General features: G+C 53.7%; 1 long non-coding RNA gene across 1 annotated transcript; it reads left to right on the plus strand.

Moving 5' to 3' along the window:
• Nucleotides 1–3,408: 3,408 nt before the first annotated feature.
• LOC125960961 (uncharacterized) lies at nt 3,409–20,664 on the plus strand. The gene is made up of 3 exons (XR_007471172.1): nt 3,409–6,470; nt 14,254–14,374; nt 19,910–20,664. It is a non-coding gene; the product is annotated as an uncharacterized LOC125960961 (long non-coding RNA).
• The last annotated feature ends 2,857 nt before the right edge of the window (nt 20,665–23,521 follow it).

A 23,521-nucleotide genomic window follows, 5' to 3' on the forward strand; every position in this document is an offset into this window, starting at 1 on the left:
GCCTCTGCAAACACAGACCCAGTCATGGGCTGGGTGAGTTCATGAGTGTGAAGCCCTGAGATCCAGCCTGGCCAGGGGCTTGCGCTGTTCTGGAGTAGCAGCGGCTGCCACTTTCTCCAAATCCACCCACCTTCTTTTAATACTTGTTTGTTTTTTTTTTCTAGTTAATTCCCTTGGCTTTCCTTTCTATTTATTTATTTATTTGTTTGTTTATTTATTTATTTATGGCTGCATTGGGTCTTCGCTGCTGCGCACGGGCTTTCTCTAGTTGTTGTAAGCGGGGACTACTCTTCATTGCGGTGCGTGGGCTTCTCATTGCGGTCGCTTCTTTTTGTTGCGGAGCACGGGCTCTAGGCGTGCGGGCTCAGTGGTTGTGGCACATGGGCTCAGTAGTTGTGGCTTGCAGGCTCTAGAGCGCAGGCTCAGTAGCTGTGGCGCACGGGCTTAGTTGCTCCGTGGCATGTGGGATCTTCCCGGACCAGGGCTGAAACCTGTGTCCCCTGCATTGGCAGGTGGATTCTTAACCACTGTGCCACCAGGGAAGTCCCTGGGTTTTGTGGGTTTTTTCTGTTTAGAAAGTTTTAAAACTATAGAAAAGTACAGACGATAGCAGACACCAGTGTTGGAATTTATAAATGTTGAGACCTGGTCATGTTTACTTCAGAAGTTTTAAATTCATGTAAAAGCAACAAAATATTGAAGAATAACTTCCCTCCTGACTCAAGGTGCTTTCCATAATCTTGAGACATATAGACACACACATGCACACAGGGCCGATAAGCACGTGTGGATGGTGAAGCCATAAGTGCTTCAAAAATAGTGTCAAGCTATGAATTTTCTTCTAAACATGTTTAATGGCATCCTATAAAGTTTGATACGTTGTATTTTCCATGACATTTAATTAAAAATGGTTCTAATTTCAAAAAAAAACTACAATCTAAATTCGAGTTCATCCACATTGATATATACAGATCTAATTCACTCATTTTAACTTTTCCACGAGGATTCTATCTCATAAATATCTCACAATTTGTCTACTTCTTTAATGATTTAAGTTATTTCCAGTTTTTTTTCTATAACAAACTATACCATAATGATAACATTCTTATTCAGCCTCCCAGTGGTACCCAAGGACGTGTACCCAGAGTGGAATTTCCACATCTTGAGGCATGCACTTTGTCGAATTCACACATTTCTGTCCAGTCCTCCACGTGGTTGGATTAATTTGCACCCCGTCTGTGGGTGTGAAATTTCTTACTGTTCATCATTTCATCCCCACTTGGGATTATCAGACACCATTTTTACCCAAACTGAGGCATACAAAATGGTATTCCATTTTTGTTCATTTGTATTTTCTCAATCGTTAGTGATGTTGAACATCTGATTTCATATTTTGTACTGGCCATTCATGTTTCCTCTTCGGCAAATTGCTCTTTTTTTATCCTTTGCCCTCTTTTCCGATAGGTTATTTGTATTTTTTCTTATTGATGTTTAAGTTGCTAATCTTCAGTTTGCTGTATGTACAGCAAACATCTTCTCCCTGTTGGTTGCTTTTCTCACTGAATTGTTTTTGAAGTGTAGCACCACACAGAGACTGCGTAACTCCAAATATGCAGCTCCCCAAATTCTCCAAACTGCATATGTCTGTGTCACCCACCCAGGTCAGAGCACTGCCAGGTCCTGAAGCCCCTCCGCACCCTTCCAATCGCTGTCTGCCATCTGACCCATTAACGAGTGGACTCTGTTAATAGCCTTCCTTACAGTGTACAGCCTTACTCAACAGAGGGATGGCCTCCTGGTTGTGGCATATTATTCCATTTGCTAATAATTTATTTAAGGTTTTTGCATCTGTCTTCATAGAGGAGAGTGGTCAGTGGTCTGGTGATCTCCATTTTTTGCTGTTTATCGAGTTATGGTGTTCATGATGGGCTGGCTCTGTAATAACTATTTTTCAAGTATGACTTCGTAATTAACCCTGGAACCTGTGTTAGGGGTAACAAAAAGCAGCAAACAAATGCCTGTCTAACACTGGGCACAGAGTGAAGGATTCATCCCATCAGCAGAAGCCTGCAGCCTGGGGCAGGTCAGGCTGGGAGCTCAGGGACCTGGGACTGTCTGAGAGAAGAGCGTGACACATGCCTTCTGCCCATGGACTCGTGAACCGACCCATCCCCAGGCAGGGACCAGGAGCTTGGCCTGTTGGATGGAGTCTGTGATTCTGACTTTATTACCAGGTCTGTGACCCACTGGCCCAGCCCAGCAGGGCTTTGGAGAAGATGGAGGCCTGGCCACTGGGTACTCATTCACTTAACTTGCCAGCATGGGCCTGGGGGTGGGGCAGGTGACCTGCTGCCCTTCCCTGGAGCAGAACAGCCTGGAGACACAGAGAGGCAGGGAGCTGGCCCTCTCCCCAGTCCTGCAGTCACAGGAGGCCTCACAGAAGAGGCACATGTGGGGATACAGAAGGGACAGTGCAGACGATGCCTAAAGCCAGGACACAGGCGAGGCTGAGAGAATGGGGTGCCCCAGGATTGCAGTGGGAGGGACCAGGGCCATGGCTGGCCACCGGGTGGAGGCTGTGTGTGGCATGATGGGGTGCTGATCCCCACCTCAGAGGGAGCTGGGGTGACCTCTCCAGTGTCTGCACCCTGCCTGTGTGACGACAGTCCCTCTGTGCAGAACCTCTGGGCCTCAGAGCTATGGTGAGAAGCACAAGGCCTCTGCCCAGTGCCCTGCGGTGCTGGGGGAGGAAGGGCTCAGAGGCTGGTGCCTGGTCTATGGTCCAGGCCTGCCTTCAAGGAGTCCCACCAAGCAGAGGGCACAGCCAGGTAGCCTCAGTTTGGCAGCTGGGCTGTCTCATGCGCTGGGGGATGTGCCCAGGCCATGGGAAACATGGGGTTCAGGGGTTCAGTGTCCTCCAGCTCCCATCCCCTGAGATGGCATGTACCCCTGGAGAGCTAGAACAATCCATGCCATGCCTCAGGGAAAGCCATCTTGGAAAGACCCCAGGGAACACAGGAAAAACACAGCTCAATTCAGAAAGGAAGAAAGCTCTGAGGCAACCCCATGCCAGTGCCCCAAATCCCAGGAGGAGAAACCGAGGTAGAGAGAGCGAGGCTCACCCACAGACCCACACGCAAGGCTTGGGGCCTGTCCTCCAGGCACAGACTGAGGCACCCTAAGCTGGGTTTCTGGTCGGCTGCACACAAAGGAATAAACTGTCCATCATCTCATTACACAGGAGGCATTCAGCTCAGCCCAGAGCCAGCGGAGTCAGCGGAACAAGGACATGGAGGGCAAAATCATAACCTGCTGGCTTGTTTTTATCGTTTTTATTACCTCCATCCTTTCACACAACATTGCCACTTGGACCTCCGGTGGCCCTGGGAGCAGGCAGGGCAGGCCATACTCCCATGAAACAGCTGAGGTCTGGGAGGTGCAGGGACCTCCCCCCACCCTGGGTGGCTAGAGAGCCTTTCCCGCTACTGCTTCTTCTTCTTTGTTTTTTTTTTTAATTGGAGTAGAGTTGATTTACAATGTTTTGTTAGTTTCAGGTGTATAGCAAAGTGAATCAGTTATACATATACATACATCCACTCTTTTTTTAGATTCTTTTCCCGTTTAGGCCATTACAGAGCATTGAGTAGAATTCCCTGTGCTATACAGCAGGTCCCTATTATCTATTTTATATATAGTACATTGGGATTGACAGCTCTTGTTTTTCATCCTTCCCGCATGCCAAGTCCGGCTGCTGAAGGAGGAGAAGAGCACCTTGGAGAGCGACATGGACCCTGAGCCTCCAGCGGACGTGCCCTGCAGACCCGCCTACAGCCTCCAGAGGCCTGCCCTGCGGAGACCAAGGGGTCGGGGTGTGATCTCAGCTACTCCCCTGCCCCTGCCCCGGCAGCCCCACAAAACCCCTTGGCCTGGACGGAGGAGCTGGTGCACACACCCCCTGCAGCGGAGGGCAGGTTCTGAAGCTGGTGCTCTCCATCTTCCCAGGCTGGAAAATCTCAGGAGGTTCCAGGGAAAAAGGCAGTTCCCCCAGATATGCCCACACCCAGCAGCTGAGGCCTGAACAGAGCTCAGATTTCAGCCATGAGAGTAACTGTCTCTCTAACTCCTGGCACCAGGCTGGGCTGCTTGGGCCCGCCTCCTCAGGGACCTTCACAGCTGCTTCCTGAGTAGTTGGGGAAGAGGTCACCTCTGAGGTTACCGGCTTCCCTGAGGTCCCTCCACTAAGTGGACTGAACCCCGAGGTCTCCCTCCTGCCCCACCCCAGTCCGCTCAGTGACATCTCCCAGCACCTTCTCCGGGCGGGTGTGGCCCTCAGCACTCGTCATGCATGTTCATCCTCACAGCGAGCCTGAGAAGGAGGTAGAGTTGTTACCCTGTTTTATGGAGGAATATTCTGAGAACCTTGAGAGGCTGAGCCACTTGTCAGGGTCGGGCACCAGGGAGCGGGGCCTCTGAGTTTCCAAAATGCTTAGACAGCCTGTGACACATTCTTTTTAACAAGAAGTCCGAACTGTGCTGCCTCTCCACCCCAGACCCCTCGGTCCCTGAGGATCAGCTCCACACACGCACGTGCAGACGTGCATGCACACGCACACCTGCAGGGGAGCCCACCCTCCGCCCACCCACAGGCGGCCATTCCCCAGGCTCCGGGGAGCAAATTACATCACAGGAAATCGCAGTGTGAGGGACGTCCCCAGTGGAAGGTATGAGAACACATGTGGCAGAGCGGCGGGCCAGGCCCAGCTGCTGCAGATGTCTGCCACAGCTGGAGGGCCACCAGGCGCAGGGCCCGGTGCGTCTCGTCAGGGGCAGGGCCTCAGCTGAGGGTCCACAGAGCCATAGCTGCACAGGCCTTGCAGCCAGCATGGGCCCTGTTGCTTCTCCACTCGGGAGTGCCCCTCCAGGGCATGGGGGCTTCAAGGCAGTGTTTCCTCATCTGTACAATGGGGAGAAGACCAGCACCATGACCTTCAGTGAACGGAGCCCACGCAGGTAAGGGCCTCACGGTGCCCGGCTTGGAGGCGCGAAGAACGATGTCGATGACAACGGGAAACTGGGCCTCTGCCTTCAATGAGCTGACGGCCTGCGGAGGGGGGCGAAACTGACGTGCCTGAAGCCGCGACCACTCAGTGCCCGGGCCGGACAGGTGAGCCCCCACCTCTCTTAGCAGAGAGAAGGCGAACAAGTCAATAAGGAAGATACCGGCCGACGCTGAGGGGCCGGCGCAGAGAAGGGGGCGGACAGGCTAAGGGGACAGAGATTGCTGGGAGGCGTGATTCACACAGAATGGCCGGGAGTGCTCGGGGAGGGCCTCTCTGGAGAAGCGACAGCTGGGCTCAAGCTGAAGAGAGCGATAAAGCCAGAGGTGAGGAGAAAGGGGACCCGACAAAAGAAAAGTACAGGGGCCAGAGGCCAGAAGGACGGGCGGCAGTGTAGTCCCAGGGAAGGAAGTGGCTGAAGAAGGAGAGGGGCCAGGAGGCCACGAAGGGCCCTGGGGGCCAATGGAAGGAATGCGGAATTTATTCTACCGGCGACAGGAAGCTACTAAGAGACACGCATGAAGGTGCATCAGGATCGGACTGTCTTTTGGAAAGTTAGCTCTGGCTAATGTGTGCGTGAGTGGGGGAGGCGCTGGGGGCGCCCAGAGGGGAGCAGGGAGGCCAGGGAGAGGCTTCCGCGCTGCTCTCGGACAGAGGTGGTGGTGCTGTCCCCTCCCTTTCTTCGCCCGCCCCCCTCCTGTGAGGATGCCAGAGTTGCCCGGGCCTGACCCCTCAGGCAGGCTCTCAGCACCTGGGACTCCGCCCCCCACCCCCATATGCTGACAAGACTAAAACTTTGTCCACAGGGGAGCTTCCTGGCAGTTGGGCTCATCCCCACCTCGGGCAGGTGGGCTCTGGGCTGCAGCAGGGAGGCATCCCCACCCCATCCCACCTACTCAGCCTGCATGGCCCCCTGGGCCGCCACAGGCCCAGCTCAGTCTCCTAATGGCAAATGTGTAGCCCTTTCCTGGTGACTGAGACAGAAGATCCCTAATTGTCAGCAGCTGATCTCAATTAAAATAGAAACGCCTCCCGTGATTTGCAGGTGGGAGCTGGAGTGGAGAGCTTGGGGATGTTTACACAGACTTGGAAGGATACTGCCCGAAATGGGTCCACAGGAGTGAAAGCAATTTATCTCGATGAGTTGGGCCCGTGGGTGATTTAATTAAGGCCAAACCAGCCCTGGGCTTTGGCCCTCCCTGCCGGGCGTTGCGGGATGACGGTGCTGAGCCGGCCCTTCTTTTCTCCTCTCCAGGACATGAAGGTAGGAACACAGTCTCGGCAAGTGCCGATGTTCCCACTGCTTACCAGCTCGGGTTCCAGGACCTCGTACCTAGACTGCATTCCAGGCATAGCGGGGAACACGGGGACCCCTAGGATGCTGCCCTGCGGAGGGTCAAGCATGTATGTACGGTAAGCACCCTAGGGCTCTCCACACGGCAACTGCGCACGAGGGCACAGCCAGTCGGGGGCGGGGCTGGGACCCACACCCCGGTCAGTGTGACTGACACCGCGGCCTAGTGCTGGGGAGGACGCAAGACTCGAGCGCAGTCACGTCCGAAGTGCCTGGGTGAGGGCTGAGGGAGAAGACTGTTCCTCAGGCCACAGGTGCGCCAGGCTGGGGAGGCCTCGGGGAGGAGATAGTCCTTGAGATGGATCCTGGAGAATAATTAGGACTGTTAGCTCAAAATGGAGTTCGCCAGCAGCCAACCCACCCCTTTGGCTACCAGGGCCCCTGGCAGACACTGACAACAAAGACACAAAGGAGAGGAAAGGGTACAGCACACCGAAGCCCAAGACAGGCTATGGCAGGGCACAGCCGATGGAGCTGGGTGACAGTCACTGAACCACTGCCCCACGGAGGAGGAAGCCGTGGTCTTACGTGGCCTGTCTGTCCTGCCCCTCAGAGCACAGCACAGGGCCAGGCAGAGACCTGGAGGGTCCCTGTGCCTGGGGGCCGGGGGGGCTGCCTACCACCCCTCCTTCTCAGGAAAGAAGGCCGGGGGAGAGGCCGGCACCCCTGTTGCCTCGCCTGCCCACTCAAGGTGTGCAGGCCCAGCCGCTCCGGGGCCCTGGAGACAAGAGGCGGAGGGTGTAAGCTCTGTGCAAACATCCTGCCTTCTCCCCAGGATATTTTCTGTAATAAAAGACCATGGAAATGTCAGCTAGTCTAAACAAATAGCCAGGTTTTACAGAGGATGAGCAGCCTGCGTACAAGCACCTCCAGGGCCCGCTTCTCGAGGTGGCTTTGAAAAATTGTGCGCCAGGAAGGAAGCTCGGAATCCTTCCTGGCGGGGCAAGTATTTAGGGCCCAGAGAGGTAAGGCTTACAGGGTTCCTGGGGAGGAAGGGGCGGGTGGACCCTGGGCCTGGTGTGGGGTGACTGTCTCAGGTGGCCCTGAGGAACTGGGCTCCCATCAGACTGGGCTCCCTCCTGAGGACCCTCAGGCAGGGCTGGCCTGTGCCCTGCGGGCAAAGGGATGGGGGAGGGGCTGACAGCAGACGACTCAGGCTCAGGGTCTCTTCCTTCCTCCCCTCCCCCTGCAGGGGTCCCCTTCCTGGAGCCCCATCTTTCCTCCGTCCATCTCTGTGTTAGGGAAGGCACCCGGGGGTCTGATACTGAGGGACCTCCCAAGGTGAGCTGGGCCTCACTGCATCCACTGGACAGGGGGACAGGGAGGCCCAGAATGCGGGAAGAAACTTAACACCAGAGCCTGAACATACTGGGGCCTTCTCCTGGTTGGGGTGCTGGGGGAGCCGCTAGTGCCTCAGCGCACACAGCATCCAGGGAGCTGGAGCCATTAGGGGCTGGGGGGTCCCCGAGACCCTGCCGCACACAGCGGGCCCTAGGTGCCCACACTCCTTGAGGGGCAGGTCCAGCTGCAGCCACTCACAGGGCGGGGACGGACTGGGCCCAGGCTATCACCACAGTCAAGGAAGGTTGTCAGGGTGCTGGGCCCATGCGGGTTCACACGACCCCTGTGCATTGTGTCCAGGCAAGAGCCACGTGCACGGAGAGCCGGCAAGTCGGCAGCGGCTCAGGACTGTGAGGCCGGCCTCTGGTGGGCGGGCTGGAGCTGCTCAGAGGGCCAGGAGGTCATTTTCAGGGCAGTGAAGGTGGGCCACCTGGCCCTGTGGCTTCATTGCAGACACTCACACCTCCTGTCACTGCTCAGGGAGGTTGAGCCCACCACAGGCAAGGCTGCCAAGACTGAGCAGGTGGGCAAGGAGCCAGGACCAAAGCCAGTGGTCAGCCCCCCGGCCAAGGCAAGGCCTCTGGGCCAGAGGCACGGGGAGAGGGGTGCAGACTCTAGAGCCCTGTGGGCCGGGCTAGAATCCCAGCTCTACTCCTGCGTGCCGGCAGGGGGACCTTGGACCAGTAAGTCACGGAGCCTCCCAGATCCCCATTCCTCATCTGCGGAGTGGGGAAGTCATTTCCACCTCACGTGCCATGAAGAGGAGACAGTAGGATAATTCGCTTGGTGCCGGGCACGGCAGGGCACTCAGTCAGTGGAGGTTCGTTCCCCTCTCATTATGCCTCTGAAGTGGGTGCCAAGGTGGGCACTTCTCATGACGGAGGACACCATCCTTGGGCCTCTGGAAGAGGCGGTCCTGTGCAGCAGGTGAAATTTTCCAAAAATGGCCACAAAAGTATTTCTAGTTCCACACACTCTCTCAGAACCTTGCCACTTTCCGCCAAGAGGGAGTCTGTTTCCTCTCCCCTTGAACTCGAGGTGGGTGCTGAGCATGGGAGGCTGAGTGCCCACATCACCTGGTCCACCTCTGGTCAGATGAACCTGGGAGAGCCCTTGCCTGGTGCAGCCTGACTCAGGAGACAGGGCCCCAGTGACCGTTCTGTCCCTCTTAGCCCACGGCCCCAGGACCAGGCTAGACTTGGAGCCCAGAATTCCCCACCTGTCATGAACCAGAGGCTGGGCCACTCACCATTCACACTCTGTCTCATTTAATCCACAAGAGAATCCCATGCGGTCAGCCCTGTTATTTTTCATGTGAGAAAATGGAGGTTCCAAGATCAGCTGAGTCCCTTGTCTAATGTGTCCCGAGTTGACCTTGGAAGAGGCGCACTAGAAAATGATGTAAGAGCCCCCACTGTAGATCACTTCCCAGTGCCCCTGTGCCAGCCGCTGCCCCATATTGCTGGGGTGAAGCAGCAGCTCTCAGCCACAGGCGCTCCCATCAATCAATATTTTTAATTACTTACATGATTGACTAATAAAATTCTCCACTGACCAATTGATTTTGTGATCAAGCGAGAGCCTCTGTTTTTATTAAAAGGTTACTTAGATGATTTTTTTTCCCCACTGAAGTGGGGGGTTGTATTTCTTTTGGTCATTTCGGAAGAAGAAAAATGGGAGGGGCCAGGAACAGGAGGAGACCCAGAGGCCAAGAAGATTACAAGCCCAAACCAAGATACCCCGTGAATCGGCAGCCACTCGCCTATTTGTCCTGCCAAATACCCCGAGGCTCCGGCAGCGGGTCAGGCGCTGGCCAGAAGGACCCTCGGGCACACACTTTACCCAACCCAGGCTTAGCCAGAGCTGCTTCTATTGTTTTTAAAAGTCAACTGTAAACTTTCTTTTACATTTTAATGAAAGTATTGGCTTTTCAGTTCTAAAAGTAACTCACTCTGTGTGCACAGTTTGGAAAAGACAGGCAAAAACAACAAAGCAATGAGAGGGCAGTTGATGGAGATGCTGTGAGAAGAACTGCAGGGCTGACTCCCACTTTTCCAGGGGTCCAAGGCCCCAAACAAGCATCACCATAGAAATCACCCAGGTCCCAGTGTCCAGAGAAAGCCACTCACGGTAGCTCATCAGCGGGCTTTTGGTTTTGGTTTTCTGCTTTACCACATTGGTTTTTGACGGGTTTGGTGATGTCCTATGACTTGCACTGACCTTTAAAACTGTGTTTGTAAATGACTCAGTGTGGCCTGTCCTGTGGAGGAGCTATTGCCTGTGACCTGTCCCTGTGGTACAGACCAATGTCACCTTTCCTGGGGGGTGGCAGGCATTGATGGGGCCAGGGGCATGGAATAGGCAGTTAGGGTGAGGGAGAGTGGGCCTAGGCCCTGGGAGAAGGGCACCACTCACGGGCCTGGGCAGCCCTTCCCTCTCCAGTCCTCAGATGCCTCACCCGGTGTGGCGATGCTTCTGCAAGGGGGCTCTCGGGCCTGGCCACGCCCAATTATCAACAGATCGGACTGCCGCACCAGCTCAGCTCTGGGCCCCAGGCCTGCCTCTGCCTGTCATGTCCACGGTCACGGCCATCCCACTGTCCCTGATCTCACTCTGCCCGCATCTCCTGTTAACTCCTACATACCCAGCGACCAGAACAGTGGACGGCACACGGTGGACGCTCAGTGACTGTGTGACAGGTGAATGCTGAATAAATCCACGTTAACCATGAACACTCGCGATGGCTGCCAAACGGTCCTTCTGAGCCGGCCTTGGAGCTGGGAGATGATGACCTCCACGCATGCCTTCTTAGGAAGTTCACGGCAGGTGAACAGAATGACAGGTGACGACACGCCTCTGCCTCGTGCCAGCCCGGTGTGCAGAGGCCACTCTTCCGCCCTCGTGGAGAGAGGCAGGAACAGCCAGAGAGGGGCCAAGGGACTCCCCAAGGCCCCACAGTTGGTCTGAAACGGGGGTCTGGTTCTCTGCAGCGGACACTTCTCAGGATCACCCAGAAGTCCAGCCCCACTGAACCAAAGCCCAGGTGACCTGCCCTCACCTGGGTGTGAAGTCCCCAGACCCATGCGGGAGCCATGAGGCTCTCACCAGCCCACCACCATGCCTATGGGATCCAGAACATCTCTGGAACCTAACTTACATTTAAATAAAGTAAAATTCATGTTTTTTTCCTTACAAAAAAATAACATCTATTCAAAGTGGAGAATTGAGAAATTAAAAAAACATAAAGAAAAAAAGGTCAGTTGTCCTCCTGCCCTGAGTGCTAATGACATGTCAGAGATGCAACGGCCCATGAAGGAGCTGGCCACCCCTCTCTGGATCTCAGGACGTCTGAGGGATGTGCTCACATCCAGGCCCGTTGCGACCTCCACGTTGCTGGCGGCCCTTGATGCGGTGAGTCACTCCCTCCTGGAAGCGCTTTCCTCCCTGGCCGGGACCCACGGAGCAGCAGCGGGTGGCCAAAGCAGAATCCCGGCCCACACAGATGGCCCTGGAGTCTCACCTCACCTGCCACCCACCCCCGCTTGGTCCCCTGGCCGGCTCTGCCCTCTCATCCTGACGTGTGGACTTCGGAATGTCCCGGGAGCCTCTGTTCTTGGTCGTCTTCTCTCTCCCTACTCCCTCGTCGGTGAGCTCATCCAGGCCCTGGCTTCGTGCATCTGTGCACTGATGCCACCCACGAAGATCGCTCTGATTCTCTGAAAGGCACCTCCAGGGTGACTTGTAGCAACTCCTGCTCCGTCCCTGGCACTCACACTGCTCGGCCCAGGCCTCTCCTCCAGGGCAGCGGGTGGCAACCTCGTCCTTCCTAGTGCTCCATTCAAAAGCCTGGGGGCGAAGCCACAGTGACTCTGCTGTTGTCCCCCACCCTCCATCAGCAAACCCTCCCACCCCACCCAGGGGTCCCACCCATACTGGCCCTCAACTAGACCACAGCAATCGCTCCTGACTGGTCTCCCAAGACGCATGGCCTCCCTGGGGCCCCTGGAGCCCACCAAGCATGTTGCCTCAGTCCCCCAAAGCCTGGCCTGAGACAGGGACATGGGGTGGGTAGCTGGTTCGGAAGGCGAGGGCAGGAGGCAGGAGTGAGAGAGAGGAGAGGGGTGGCCATCAGTGGGGGCTGCTGGGCTCCCCCTGAGAAGCTTTCAGGATCATGCATGGGGCGGATGTGCAGCTGGAACACTGACCACCCCCACTCCCACACCCACACCCCACTGCATAAGGGCTGCCACGACTTTATCTCCCCAGACCCTGGTCTGCCCTGGGAAGGCCCCAAGTTACTACTTTTCCTTTTGTAATAAACAAGTCCAGTGATTCCACTCTTGCTGCTCAAACGTTCACCCACAAATTTAGCATCTGCTGATGCCCCTTGTCTGATCAATTATTATTACAATTGTTGCCAAATGATAATTTTCCTAAATTCCATCTCTTTTATTAGCTGACGTTCTACTACAAAGACTAGCTTTTGCTTTTCTATTTACTTATTTAATCCTGTTATAGATGCATGGAGTCTTAATTCTAGTGGTTATAATTCATCACTGTAATTATTGATACTTATTTTAATGCTCAAAATGTCCTGATTGGGTCAATGGGAGCCCCTTCAAGTTGTCTCCTGTGTCCCCATCATAGTTTGATTACTTCCTTACTTTCTGTCACAGCAAGCTATCCTAAGCCCATTTTTAAGTTCCCTGTCCCAGCCCTGGAATCAGTCATTTCTCCAAGGAGCCTTGGTCCCTGGCTCCTTTTAGTGGAGACTGGATTTAGAAACCAAGGTTTGGGTACTGGATGTTGTGACTGGGGTGTTTGCAACATTTTTAAAGACTGAAAGTATCCAGGATTAGTGAGGCATGGCTGAGGAACACACTTGTCCTCAGTCAGTGAGAGAGTGACTAGAGAAGCAGTGAGGAAAGGCATTTGGCCCTACCTGTCAGATGGTGATAGGCGTGCACATGGACACAGCCGTGCCACTTGTAGGAGTCTCTTCAACCCAAACTAGAACACAAGTACACAAAAGCAACACATCAGAAACAACCAGTGTCCATGGACACAAAGTTAACTAAGGAAATTGCAGTACTCCTTCCTAAAGAACACCCAGCATACACTGAAATCAATGAACCAAATTTAAGTCGATGAATTATTTTCAGAGAAGAAGCAACTTACAGAATGCCATGTATAGACTGATTTTTTAAAAAAATTAAGATCAGATGTGTGCATCTTACATAGGTGAGTCTGTTTGTGTAGGGAAAACTGAAAGGACACCCTCTAATCTCCTAGGCGATGTTATCCCTCTGAATTGTGGGGGAAGGTTGTGGAAGTTGAAAACATGGGAGCAGAAAATTATACTTTTCATTTCACACACTTGTGAACTATCTGAAGGTTTTATAGCAGCCACGTATTACTTTCACAATAAAAAAAAAAGCTTTAAGTGATAGTAGGTGAAGAAGAGACAGCCAGCTCCCCAGCTATAAGACTCTACGGCATTACTGAATACTCAAGTAGCTTTAAAAATAAAGAAGGGGCTTCCCTGGTGGCGCAGTGGTTAAGAATCGGCCTGCCAGTGCAGGGGACACGGGTTCGAGCCCTGGTCTGGGAAGATCCCACATACCGCGGAGCAACTAAGCTCGTGCGCCACAGCTACTGAGTCTGCTCTCTAGAGCCCACGAGCCACAACTACTGAAGCCCACGTACCTAGAGCCCGTGCTCCACAACAAGAGAAGCCACCGCAATGAGAAGGCTGTGCACTGCAACGAAGAGTAGCCCCCGCTCGCGGCAGCTAGAGAAAGCCCGTGCGCAGCAACAAAGACCCAACACAGCCAAAAATAGATAAATAAATTTATTTAAAAAATTTTTTTTAAATAAAGAAAATGATGTTCATCAGAAGTGAGGTCAATCAGCTTTGGAAACGGAAGAAGAAGGAAGAGAAAATCTTGGCAGTGTTCGCTCATACGTGCCCTGGAGCAGAGGAGGGGCCTTAGCCCAAAGTCTCTGTTCTCTGTGAGGTAGCCCCACAGGCTCCCCCAGGCTGAGGCTCTCAAACATTTTATTTTGTTAATTTTTTTAAAACTTTAAAAAAAAATAAATTTATTTATTTGTTTTTTGGCTGCGTTGGGTCTCGGTTGCTGCGCGCGGGCTTTCTCAAGTTGCAGCGAGCGGGGACCACTCTTAATTGTGATGCGCGGGCTTCTCGTTGCAGTGGCTTCTCTTGTTGCGGAGCAGAGGCTCTAGGCACGTGGGCTTCAGTAGTTGTGGCACGCGGGCTCAGTAGTTGTGGCTCACGAGCTCTAGAGCGCAGGCTCAGTAGTTGTGGCGCACGGGCTTAGTTGCTCCGCAGCATGTGGGATCTTCCCGGACCAAGGCTCGAACCCGTGTCCCCTGCATTGGCAGGTGGATTCTTAACCACTGCGCCACCAGGGAAGTCCCTCTCAAACATTCTGGATGGCACCGCCCCAGCTCTGATCCTGGCTCTCCACCCTCCTTTGGCAGGTAGCTGGCTTCCCCAGAGCAGTGCGTGGAGGGAGGGAATGAGGTGGCCGTGAAGCTCAGGACAAGACGCTTCATCAGGGCTGTGCTGTTCTTCCCTGCCTCCTGATCGTAGAGATACATGGTGAGTACCATCTGTGATTGTGAGGATGGATCCTAGAGCCAGACTTTCTGCATTCACATCTTGGCTCACTGCTTACCAACTTGGGCAAGTTCCCTCAACCTCTCTGTGCCTTGACACCTGTAGAATGTTCCCCCTCGGGTTACTGGAAGATCAGATGAGCCAATATGCCAAGTGCTTAGGATAGTTGCTAGCATGTAATGAACACTCAAAAATGTTATTTGTATTATCATACCTAGTGGTTACAGTGGACACACCCTTGTCTCAAAATGCGATGGGAATGCAGCTAGGGTTTCACTGTCACATGTGATGCTGGCTGATAGTTACAGTGGTGTGCATTAGCCAGCAATGCTTGCAGCTGCAGAAATTCCAAACACAACAGCTTAAACTAATAAGGTTTCGTTTTACCTCAGTGTACAAGAGTGCTGCAAGTTGACAGCTGCTGGCCTGGGTTCAGCAGCTCAGCCATATCAGGGCCTGTCTCCGCAAGTGCTTTGCCTCTTTTTCATGCATTCTGCCTCAGTGTTACATTATGGCTGCCTCAACTCCCGACATCACATCACCTGCAAAGCAGGACGTAGAGAAATGGAGAGAAAACTGGAAATACCCGCCACATATGGCTCTTTTATCAAGAAAACAAGCCTTCCCAGAATCCCCCAGCTGACTGCCAATCATATCTCATTTACCAGAACAATGATATTTGACCACACTTAGTTCAAGACAGGCTGGGAATATAGTTAGCTTTTCAGCCTCAACAGTGCAGATCACAAGGGAGAGGAGGTTGGGAATGACCTTGCAGAGCCTGCCATTATTTTCTTTATCCCATGAAAGAAAAATCTGTGTGACCATGTTTAGTGAATTGGAAGTGGGTGGTGAGGTTCACCAAACATTTTCTCCTGCTCTTGGGGTCCACCTAAATAGAGGCCCACCCTCTGTGAAACAAGAGGCAAATGTCCAGCTATGGGGACCAGCTGAGAGCTCACATTTTCTTGGGGACTTAGAATTTTCTTGGGGGCTGAGAGCCTTGCAGAGCAGGAGCCAGGGCTTCCAAAGCCCCCAGTTCCAACTTCCAAACCCAGGCACCTCTCTGCCAGAAATGGCCATTGCTGCCAGCTCCAGGACAGTGAGGGAGCCAGAAGCAGTCTTTCTAGACCCAGCCCTTGGCAGCAAGGGCACCTCTACTCCTTTCCTCCTGGACTGTTAACCTGCTTTCCATCTTCTGGGCTATTGGGAGCACTGGGCAGGCCAGCCAGGGAGGAGGCGGCTCCCATGTGTGACCGCCACAGCTTCCCTTCATGTCCGCTGGGCAGGCCAGGCTGATGGTATCTAGTTCCTGAGACCCTGCAGTGAACTCAGACCCCAGATACTGTTTCTTGATAACAGCTTCACCTTTTCCATCTCTTTTAACAAATATCAACTCCTGGCTGAAACCCAAACTCCTGGCTGAAGACCAACTCCTGGCTGAGGCCTCCTTGCTGCTTCCCAGAAAAAGCCTGGTCCGAGATGGCCGGGGGAGGAGAAGCAGGCTGGGCACCCAGGACTCCCTGCGTGCCCCGGGCAACTCAGTGCCTTCTCTGGGCCCCAGTTCTGCAAAGCAAAGGGGGTGCATCAGATGCTTCCTGGGGTTGCTCTCCTCTGCACACCTTCTGCAGGTTCCCCTGGCTCACACATCATGGCACCTGGGCTCTGCCCCAGTGCCAGGTGCTGGCTCTGTGGCCAGGGACGGGCCACCTTCAGCAGGAGGGCCATGGCCACAGTCCCAGGCCTCAGCGGAAAGGCAGTTCGATATTTCTGAGTTTGTGGGAAGTGCACTTTGAACACATTTGCATCAATGGAGGAAATAATATCTCTCCCAAGAGGCCAGAAAAGAAGGAAAATTCCATTTGTCAAGACATCCAGCCCTCGGGTCCTGATCTTACTACCTGCTTTCTTGGCCATGGAGAGGCACCAAATCCTCCTAGGCCCAGATGAAGAGGAAGGGAAACAGATGCTGTATCAACAAGGGGTTTTTCCTCAATTCAGTGGCAAGTTTATACTTTCAGAGTGGTTTTGGCCCCCAGGCAGAGCAATACTTTGACTCTCCAGGGCACTCTCCCCACCTGCTGGTGCCACCTTGGTCACTCTCCCAGAACTACACAGAGTCACTGCCCCCCAAGGGCTCCTGCTCACACAGCCTGCGAGGTAGTGTTCTCAGTCACTCCATTTGCCAGATGAAGAAACCGAGGCTTAAGAAGGCCAGCCCCACAGCGGGCACCTGGACCTGGGCCTGGTCTTGCAGCCCAGCACGCTCGGACCCCTGACTGCACCCTCAGCTCAGGCCCCCAGAGTGTCTGTCCTGTCCCCAGCACCTTAGAGCTCAGTCAAATGTGTCTTGGGTTGGCTGCAAAGCTTAGGAGCCCTTTTTTTCCCCCCAGTTTCTCACACGCCACAGGAGACAAGGCTGTAGATGCAATATGAGATTAAAGGCTGAACCTCATCCAGGTCAGGAAATTCCGAGGGCAGTCGCCCAGCTCGGCTCCAGCTCACTCCGTCACCCCCAGGGTCACTTGTCAGCCGCGGGAAGTCAGGGGCCGGGCGTGTGCTGCAGGGGCACCTGTGTCCTCCGGAACTTCCTGAGGACCAGACGCTCTGATTTCCCGACTGGCTCCCAGGGACGTTTCTCTCTCCCTCTCTCGGGCCTGGTTCCAGCCGCCTCCCTCCCTGCTGTGTCCTGGGTGTTTCCCTCTCCAGCTCGATCATTCCCATCAGGTCCGAATGTACTGTTATTTGCCCATCTTTCAGACATCCCTCTGTTGGACTCAGACCGTCAGGTTGCTAAGTCAGCACTCAGCCTCACCTTGTGGTCACTCAGCGCTCCGGTCCCGCTGCCCCACCCTGTCCTCAGCTGCGTTGCAGACTCCCTGCCCTGGCCTCCCCACCCCTCGGTCCTCTCCTCACCTCTCCCCACACTCATGCCTGTCCCATGGCTACAAACACTCTACACACTGCCTGGCCTAACTGCCTCCTCAACCCTCCGCCTCAAGGTCGGACGGGCATCTGGGGCCTGTGAACCCCGACCTCCAGGTTTCCCCAAACCTGCGCGCCACCACCTGCTTTTAGATGCAGGAACGCCTCCCTCACACCCCACGTCTAATCCTGCGGTCACCTTTCAAGTACACCCAGGATCTGACACCTCTGGCCATCTCCCTGCTGCTGCCCCCCACCTTCCCTAACACTTATCACCTGCCTGGACCCTGTTAAAATGTGCATCTGTTTAAAGTCTAAAGGCTCCCTTTCCCCAAGTTCAGAGTTGAAGGTCAAATGCTAGCGTGACATCCCTCCACCCTCCCTGCCCTGCCCCTGCCTCTCACCCCTCTCGCTCTATTCCAGCCACCTTTGTCTCCTGAGCTCCCACCAACTCCTGTTCTGAATCTAACTCTGCCCCGGGGATCCCGGGGCTCAGTCTCTCCCTTCTTCAAGTCTTCTCAAATAACTCCTCCCCTCCCACTCTATTTTAAACTGCACCCCCTACCGTGGCACTCTCTACTCCTCTTTGTATGAGTTAGCTACTGCTGAGTGACAAATTAGCCCAAAATGTAGAGGCTTAAGACAACATTTGTACATTTGTCTCGCAGGTTCTATGGGTCAGGAATCTGGGTGTGGCTTAGCTGTTCCTCTGGGTCTCTCATAACTTCAGTCAAAGTGTTGGCTAGGCTGCAGTCCTCTCAGGGCTGGATCTGCATCAGGCTGTCTCATGAGGCTGTGGGCAGAAATAAGCTCCTCTTGGGCTGCCCTCAGTCCCTTGCACATGGGCCCACCTGGTGCCACTCGAAACATCAAAGTGAGCAAGGAGGAATGGGACAGCATGCCAATAAGACAGACTCACGGTCATCTGTAACCAAGTCTTGGAAGTGCCAGCCCATCACTCTGCCTTTCCTGTTCATGAAAAGCAAGGTCCATGTCCAGCCCACATTCAGAGGGAGGGGATTGCACAAGAGTGTGAGCACCTGGAGGTGTGAACGCCTGAAGCCACTTCTGAAACTGGCGACCACACTGTTCCTGCTGGTTTTCTCATGGTATTTCTTCTCATCCGACTTACCATTCTGTTCATTGTCTGTTTCCTCAAGTGAAAATGCAAGCTCTTTGAGGGCAGGGCTTTTCTATGTTGTTGCAGGCTGTATCCTCACCACCCACACCGTCACAGCACATAGCCGGCACTGAATAGATGCTTGTTGGCTTGGTGCTGGTAAACTTCAAGAAGTTCTTTACGATGCAGGAAAACAGCCACCCTCAGTGACTGTCCTTTTATTTTCCTGTGTTACAAAGTGATCCAGTGACAATCACTGAAGGTTGATTTCTGTAAGAGTGAAAGAGGCTGGGGTGTGAGACCCCAGTGCTGGAGCCATCCTGGTTACCATGCCCACGGTCAAGAAATCATAGACCTCACGCCCTCTCTGAGACAGCCTCACCCTTGTGAAATGACACTCGGCCCCTGAACCTGATCTCAGAGTCTCCAGGGCTTTATAAGGGAGTGATGCTACTTTCATTCTTTTAAATAGGTGTTTTCAAATAGTTTAAAAATCATAATTTGTTAAAAATACTCTTGGGGGACAGTTTAGCACTATCTCTCAAAGCTTTAAACGCACATACTCCTTGACCCAGCAAGTCCAGAGCCTGGAATTATGGATTTTTCACTATATTCACACATGAATGTAAAGATAGGTATACAAAGATGTGCAATGCAACTTTGTTTATTATAGCAAAAGAATAAAAACACTCAGTGTCCTCAAGTAGGGGGCCAGTTAATTAAACTTGGGCGCATCCACATAATGGAATAGCACACAGCTATTGGGAAGACCCAGGGAAGCCACATGTCCTGATGTGGGTGCATCATCATCTCATTTATTTAATCAACAGCGATTTCTTTAGCCTCTACTGTGTTCCAAGCATTGCTCTAGGCACCAGGGACACAGAAGAGCAAACTCCCTGTTCTTGGAAGCTTACATTATAGTGTAAAACCACACACACACACACACACACACACACACACACACACACACACACACGTGCAAATGAGCATGCAAAGAAATACAACAATGCAAATATAACAGTGTTCTAAGGAAAGCAAAGTGGAGCGGGGAGAGCGTGGTAGTACTGCTTCATAACGTGTAGCCACTGAGGAACATCTGAGCAGACATCTGGGCAAAGTAGGGAGAGGTCAAGGGCATGTGGCACTAGCACCTCCCAGATAGAGCAGACAGCCAGTGCAGAGGCCCGAGTACCAACAGACATGCTGTATTTAAGGACAAGCACAGCAGGCTGGAGGAGGCCAGGTGGAGTGAGAAGGAGGGAGAGCGGGAGGTGGGGGATGCTGAGGCCAGGAAGATGGGGTGAGCTCAGGGGGGGAAGCACCCACCCATCTGAGCAGGCTCTGGACCACTCATCCTGTAGGCTGCAGACTCAGGGGCAGGCAAACTGGTGCAGCTGCTGGAATATCACCCCAGCTGGGTTGGGGCCTCAGCTGCCTCCTCCGTGTGATGGGCCTTTTTTTTTTCCCAGCATCACTCTGGGGCTGTGAGGAGGACAGAAGAGGTTGAGGACAAAGGTGGGAGCCCCACAGGAGGCCACTGCAACGGCCTGGGGAGGACAGCAGCTTGGACCAAGGTGGCCATGACCAACACAGGTGGGTGAGATTCTGAATATGCTCTGGAGAACCAGCAGAACATGCTACTGGATCAGATTCACGGTATAAAAGCCAGAAGGGGGCTCCTCTGGTGGCGCAGTGGTTGAGAGTCTGCCTGCCGTTGCAGGGGACATGGGTTTGTGCCCCGGTCCGGGAAGATCCCACATGCCGCGGAGCGGCTGGGCCCGTGAGCCATGGCCGCTGAGCCTGCGCGTCCGGAGCCTGTGCTCCGCAACGGGAGAGGCCACAACAGTGAGAGGCCCGCGTATCGGAAAAAAAAAAAAAAAAAAAGCCAGAAGGGAATCACTCGTGAGCTCTTTGGTCTCTGTCCTGAGAAACTGAGTGAATATGGCACCTTTTACTAAGATGGGAAAAACTGAAAGAGAAGCAAGATTTGGGGGTGGGAAAAGCAGAAATTAAGAGTTTGTTTTGGGGAGTTCCCTGGCGGTCCAGTGGTTAGGACTCCACGTTTTCACTGACGAGGACCCGGGTTCAATCCCTGGTCAGGGAACTAAGATCCCGCCAGCTGCGTGGTGTGGCCAAAAAAAAAAAGTTTGTTTTCGATGCATTAAACCTGAGTTGCCCACTGGAGGCCATGGAGGGCAGGCAGCTCAGTAAGTGGACTTCAAGGGGGAGGAGAGGCTGAGGGAGCAGAGGCGGGTTGGAGGGGAGCGTTGGGGGCGGGGTGGGCTGGTGAGGTCGCTTATCCAGGAGTGAGTGTGGGGTAAGCTGACGGCCCAGGGTGGGCATCCTTTGCGAACACATCCATGTTTAGAAATGGAGCCAAGGAAGGCACACGGATGAGCAAGAGGAGGGGCTGTGTCCGGGAAGCCAAGCGAGGAGAGGTCCGGGGTGGGTGTGGGGCGGCCGGCAGGCAGATGGGTACATCCAGGGCTGCCGGGCGCTGGGCGCATGTGGTCAGTGGAGGGTCACCGCAGGCCAGTGGGGTGGAGGCCTTCAGCCTTCAGGCTTAGACAAGACTGGAGTCAGTGCTTCCGGCTGAGCCCTTTGACATATATTGCTGCGAGGTGGGTGTCACCTGTGCGCCAGGTGAGGAAGGAGGCCTCAGGTGAGCCGGTGAACACTGGCCCACACCAGGCAGTGGAAGAGCAGGGAGTGGGTCTGGGTCCTTGTGTGCAAACAGCTGTCCCTGCACCTGGCCAGCGGCCCCCTCGTGTTGGGGTCCAGGGGAGCCTGGCTCAGGGCGTTCTGTCACTCACAAAAGTGTCACAGGTATAAAGTGCAGGCTTGGTGAGGCTGCAGCCCTACCCCACCCAAATACCCTGGCTGGGAGGAGCCGGCCACCCAGGGTCCCCCTGAGGCAGGTGGGAAAAGGCAGCCCGGGCGTGGGTCACACGTCCCTCCCGTGTGCCCTTGATCAGAGCGTCCGCCCTGGCAGCATCTCCTCGTGCCGGCTGTGTCGTTATTGATGGAATCACAGCTTGCCGGATGAAGCAACAAGATTCATAAAACGCCCCAGGCATGACACATCCTCCCTTTGAGTTGGTCATTTGCTGAAGGAGATTCCACCGATGACTCATTCCGTAGATTGGAGAGTCCTGGCATCACAGATGGCCGAAGCTGAGGAGCCTTGAGAGAAGATTACAAATGGTCTTTGGGCTGATGGGCCCACGGGGCCAAAGGGGAACACAGGTGTGGCCTGTGGAGTATGGACTCAGACTCACTTCAGCGGCAGTAGGGAGGCATTTTTTGCACCGTGTCCCTAACTCCTGACGGTGAATCGTATCGGGCACCTGCCCCCTTGACCCAGACTCTCTGGTATGACCTCTGGGCCATGATGTGGCAGCCTACATTTTCCCCAAATGACCACAGCAATATTTCTGCCCTACATGCTGTTCCAGAATCTTGCCATCCACCCCACCGCCCCCATTCAGATTCTATTTCCCCTCTCCTTGAAACTGCACAGGCCTTCACGGCTGTCGTGATGAAGAGAACATGGCAGAGGGATGTAGGGTGACTTCTGAGGCTAGGACGCAGAAGGTGATATGACCTTGACCACCATGTTGTAAGCAAGCCCAGCTCCTACAGGGCTGTATGTCTGTGTCCTGGTGGACGGTTCCAGTGAAAGCAGAGGGTCTGGGCTGGCAGCCAGCACCCACCACAGTCACGTGAGGGGGAACCCTGGGTGATTCCAGCCCTGCCTGCAAGCCACCCTAAGCTAAGCGGAGTGGAGCAGAGACAAGCTACCCCAGCTGAGCACTACCCATGTTACAGACTGACTCATAAGCAAAAGAAATAATGGGGTTGTTTTAAGACAGTTTGGGGATGGTTTGTTATTCAGCGATAGACTGAGCAATAGACCTGAGAACAGTGCCCTAGGTGATCCCTGATAGACTGAGCAATAGACCTGAGAACAGTGCCCTAGGTGATCCCTCGCCTTCCCTGAATTTCTCTGTCCCAGGGATGCAGCACTCGCTCTGTGGATGACCTACTGAGGACGTGTGTGGACCCAGGGCTCCTCGTCCTGGGAAGCTCTAATTGGTTTGGGTCTGTGAGAGCCACTCAAGGGGGTCTGCCACGCATGGGAGGGGAAGTGAATCATGCCTGGAAGCTTTGCCTGGGGGTTTCTATTCAATGGGAAATGTTTTCCTGGTAGCAAAATGTTAAGTATTAGCCTTCAGAATGAGATATTTGGCCATTTTCCCGAAGGTTGTGAGGTCTCTGAATCCCTCCTGCGATCTTACAGCAAGCTGAGCTCTGGCCTGAGGAGAAATTGCTTTTTTTTTAAGCCTCCACTGAAAACCACCAGTGGCAGGGCTGCTGTGAGAGCAAAAGCACACTGAGCAGGGTGGGCCAACGGGGCATCAAACAACATGCTGAAATTCTCGGGAATAAGTTTCACCAAGTGGGGGTCTGTGATTTTGTTTAAAATACATATTGTGTGATTACGCCTACACCAGTAATGCCCGTGAAGTCCTTTTCATTAGAACAACACTGACCTGTTACTGAGTGAAAGGGCAAGCAATCACTCAGTAGCCCATTCCTTCCATCTCTTTGGCTGGATGGAGGTGCCCTAGATGGGTCACCATGGGGTTTTGGATCCAAGGTCTCTGCCACCAGTGGGTACAGAAAACCACCAAGACAGCAGGAGATGTGGGCTATGGCTCTCTTGTCCACTCCAGGCCTCCCAAAGCCCACATCTCCAGCAATTCTCTGACCTCTACCCCAGCAACATCAGAGCCAACATCCCCAAAGGGCCTCGGCCCCTAGCATGCACCAGGCGGCCTTTTCCTTCAGCATCTCCTCCTGAACCTCTGGTCGGTAATAAATACATTCCAGTTTGTGGATCCATAAAAACAAAACAAACTAAAAAATTAAAAGCACACAAAAAATCTGAAATACCAACACACACCCCCGCCAAAAAATTAAAAAACAAATAAAACTTCTAGTGCTGTAAGTTCATTACCAGAACCTTCCTTACGGTCTATCAGTTTCCCGTGACTGCGCGGCTTGAACAATAGAAGTTT

Source organism: Orcinus orca, chromosome 14 (genome assembly GCF_937001465.1).
Source record: "Orcinus orca chromosome 14, mOrcOrc1.1, whole genome shotgun sequence".
NCBI classification, from domain to species: Eukaryota; Metazoa; Chordata; class Mammalia; order Artiodactyla; family Delphinidae; genus Orcinus; species Orcinus orca.